We start from the raw sequence: 4,515 nt of genomic DNA on the forward strand, positions 1-4,515 counted from the left end.
GATTTTGGATCTAAAATTGGACTACTTCCTTCAGTGACGATCTTTCCTGTAATCTGGGAATCGAACCCATACTTATGAGTATGTAGTCCATAACAGACTCCAGGTTTGCACACTGGATCTCTGTGCTTGGAGTTTGAGATGCACTCAGCCTTGTGAGGACTTCACTAGTTAACGAGGTTCAAAGGCCGGGAGCCGCAAAGTGAGTTTAACTCTCGGTTTAAACAATCTAATTGGCTGAACTCGAACCACCAACCTCCAGATTCAAAGTCCACCGTACTAACCACTACACCACCGATTTTGGATGTAAAATTGGACTACTTCCTTCAGTGACGATCTTTCCTGTAATCTGGGAATCGAACCCATACTTATGAGTATGTAGTCCATAACAGACTGGTTTTTGAAGAAAATATTTTCGGGAATCGAACCCGAGAATTTTGATTAGAATCCTGTTTGAAGAGGTGAACATTTTAATAATAATAGAAAATAAAAATAAGTGTAATGGGGGAAGAAAGAAAAAAAAAAAAAAAAAAAAAAAAAAAAAAAAAAGGGGAAAAACCCCAAATTTTTAAAATCGGGGAAAACCAAAAAAAAAAAAAAAACACGTGTGAAAAGTTCCAAGTTTTAGCATCGTGTGAAACACTCAAAGGTATCGTGTGAAAAAACTCAAAGTTCTACTCTAGCGCTTGCGCAGAAGAAATATCCCCTACTCTGCCTTTGACTTAAGCTCCTCCCCTTTCTGAACTTCGATGGTGTACTACCAAAGTTAGGTCCCGGGGGTGGGTATTGTGGTGGGGACTATGCTTCGCGACACTTCGGGTAGCTTAAAAAAAATTCACGCAATTTTTTTTCTGAATTTTTTTCAAATTAATTATTTGGTCACAATATTTATTCTTTTTTCTTTAATTTTATTACACTTATTTTTATTTTATTTTTCCAATTTTATTATGTAAATAGAAAGACTTCTATTTTTGTGTATTTTTTTATAGTAAGATATTTGTCATCACATTTATTTATTTATAAATACTTTTTTTTTTACATCGAAGAATGAAATTTTTATGTTCAAAAACAAATGAAATTTTAAAGAACTGTACTATCAAAATAAGTTGACATAAAAAAAACTGTGTATTCATTTTATTCTTAACATAAAAAATCAAAATTAAGTATATCATTTTGCATTTTGTTTCATATGAGTTTATGGTTTAAGAAAGATTTTTTTTTCCGTTATTTAAATGCAGCCCAAAGCTGACATGTATTTACCTTTGGCAATTTTCATGGTGGCAATGCAATGGTTGGAAATATGTACCATTCCCCTATTCCCAACCATTATCACCTAAAAATTGCGAAAGGAAAACACGACTCTGGTATGATCTTAGCATCCAGGCCATGTGTGGGTATGAAATTTCTTGAAAATCTGGAGTTCAGTCAGTAAAAAATGAAAATTAAGTAAATCGTAATCGTGGGTAAGTGGGTAATTGTACAAGGCTTTACACTCAGGTCTGACCGTGCTCTGAGAATGTTAGGGTATGTTCTCTAAGCATTCTCAGACTGAGAATGTCTAAGAATCAATGTCATAGCCAATAGCAAACACGTATTTTTTTATGGTGGGGGAATAGGGAAATGGGACATTGCCTGGCATTGTACCATTTCCCCATTCCCTACCATTACCACCTGAAAGTTGCGTAAGAAAACCATGTGTCCAGATGGTCTCCAAGTAAAAAAAAAAAAAAAAAAAACTGGACAAGGTCCACCATTCCCACCTAAAAATTGCGAAAGGAAAATACGACTCTGGTATGATCTTAGCATTCAGGCCATGTGTGGGTATGAAATTTCTTGAAAATCTGGAGTTCAGTCAGTAAAAAAACGAAAAATTAAGTAAATCATAATCGTGGTAAATGGGTAAATTTACAAGGCTTTACACTCAGATCTGACCTTGCTCGGAGACTGTTAGGGTATGTTCTCCAAGCATTCTCAGTCTGAGAATCATCAACGTCATAGCCAATAGCAAACACGTATTTTTTTCGCAATTTTCATGGTATTAATGTTGTGAAATAGGGAAATGGGACATTGCCTGGCATTGTACCATTTCCCCATTCCCTACCATTACCACCTGAAAGTTGCGTAAGGGAAATACGACTTAACATGTTAAGTGTCCAGATGGTCTCCAAGTAAAAAAAAAAAAAAAAAAAAAAAAAAAAAAAAAAAAAAAAAAAAAAAACACGCCAAAGAAAAACTTTTTTTTTACATCGAAGAATGAAATTTTTATGTTCAAAAACAAATAAAATTTTAAAGAACTGTACTATCAAAATAAGTTGACATAAAAAAACTGTGTATTCATTTTATTCTTAACATAGAAAATCAAAATTAAGTAGATCATTTTGCATTTTGTTCATATGAGTTTATGGTTTAAGAAAGATTTTTTTTTTCCGTTAGTTAAATGCAGCCCAAAGCTGACATGTATTTCCCTTTGGCAATTTTCATGGTGGCAATGCAATGGTTGGAAATATGTACCATTCCCCTATTCTCCACCATTCATTTTGGGTTGTTGGGGTAATATGGATCAGTCTAACCATATTACTATAAGATAAAAAATAAAACAAAGACTATGTATTTTGCTTTAGGGAAACTGACCACCGGAAAATTGACCACTGTTCCAATGGAAAGTGAATAGAACAGTGGTCGATTTTCCAGTGGTTAGCTTCCGGAAAGGAATGCACTTATTGTACCTCGAATCAGCTTTCGCATATCAAGGCATATTCTTCAACATCCATGCCTATCCGGGATCGGAAAAATTTGGTCAGAAAATTTCCGCCCCGGCCGGGATGCGAACCCAGCACCTCCTGGTTGAGAGTCAGTGCTCTTAGTCACAGAGGTGGACAATATAATACTATGGTAATACTGACATGGTTTAAGGGGAAAAAAAGGACACATAGTTTAAGGGAAGGAAAAAAGTTTTCCTTCAGTATAGAGGAGAAAAATCTGGTGTGAACATCACACGACTTTCCTTATCCTATTGAATGATGCTTATTTTGGGTGTTCTTGTTCTTATAACCTAACTTTTACAATATCTCTAACCGTTTAGTCGGAATAGCTGAAAACCGCCAAAAAACGGTCGAAAACCGCCCAAGAGCGGTCAAAATACCGCCAACCACCGTTGCACCAATCTTAGCCAAAAGTTTCGTGTCGCATCCTTGTCACATTTGACATCTACATAGCAAATTTCAAGTCTCTAGCTCTTACCGTTCTCGAGATATTTTGTTTACAGGCAGACAGACACACACACACACGGACCAATGGCTGAAACTTTGTATTTAGGCTCTAGGGACCTCAAAACGTGTTTTGGCACTAAAAACTGACCATCGAAAATTCGACCCGATTACATTACTTTCCTTCCTATGGGATAAGGAAAGTAAAAAACCCGTTAAGATTTTACAGTACTAAGGCTAAAAACAGAGTGGACCGGAGAGCATAGAGCAGTGGTTCCCAACCTTTTTTCGCCTGCGTACCCCTTGGGTACCCGGATTTAATCTCACTTACCCCGGCCACCATCATAATGAGTACTGGTTACGATATAGGTCCTAGGTTGATGTGTACCATTATTACCTACTGAGTTCTAAACACTCTCAGTACCTTTTGAAAGAAATCAGTACTTCACAGTACCTTGAGGTCAAAATTCAGTACTTTTCTGGGCTGTACTGCATTGATAACCCATCAAAATTCAAAATTTGATTTTGTCCGCCATTACACAATTTTTCCTCCCGTACCGCCGTAAGGTCTCTCACGTACCCCCAGGGGTAGGCGTACCCCCGGTTGGGAATCGCTGGCATAGAGCATTGAGCAGGCAGAGGAATGTTCAAACCACATAGAACTGAGAGCAAAAAGCTCTATGCTCTTTGCCCTCCGCTCCACTCTTAGCACGCCAAGAGTTGGAGCTTCTCAATGTTATTAAAGATTCGGTAAAAAGTTACCGAATTTTCGACAAGGTATAATATAATACTTACCTACTCTTTACTTTCCTTTTTTTTTTCAACTTTTTTCCCGTCTTACAAAACAGGATCATGTGTTGGAATGTGTTACGAAATCGCCCAATCTAGGGACCTTATGGAATGTAGGGTTCCCCAATCTAGGGCTCTTATTGAACATAGGGATCCAATAAAATATAAGGCTGTCTAATCTAGGGACCCTATCAACTATTGAATTCTCCAATTTAGGTATTGATAAATACTAAAAACAGGGTCTGAGATTCATTGACCCGTTATACGAACCACGATGAGATGTGTTGGAAATTGGAATGTATCACGAAGTCGCCCCAATCTAGGGACCCTATGGAATATGTATAGGGTCCGCCCAATCTAGGAACCCTATCCGAATACAGGGTCCTCCAGTCTAGGTGTTGGTAAACAGGGTCTGAGATTCGTTGTCTAGGCTCTAGGGGACCCTGACGAACATAAAGTCCTCCAATCGGGACCCTAACGAATATACGTACAGAGTCCTCCAGTCTAGGTGTTGGTAAACAGG

The sequence above is a fragment of the Diaphorina citri genome, unplaced genomic scaffold (genome assembly GCF_000475195.1).
Source record: "Diaphorina citri unplaced genomic scaffold, Diaci psyllid genome assembly version 1.1 scaffold580, whole genome shotgun sequence".
NCBI classification, from domain to species: Eukaryota; Metazoa; Arthropoda; class Insecta; order Hemiptera; family Psyllidae; genus Diaphorina; species Diaphorina citri.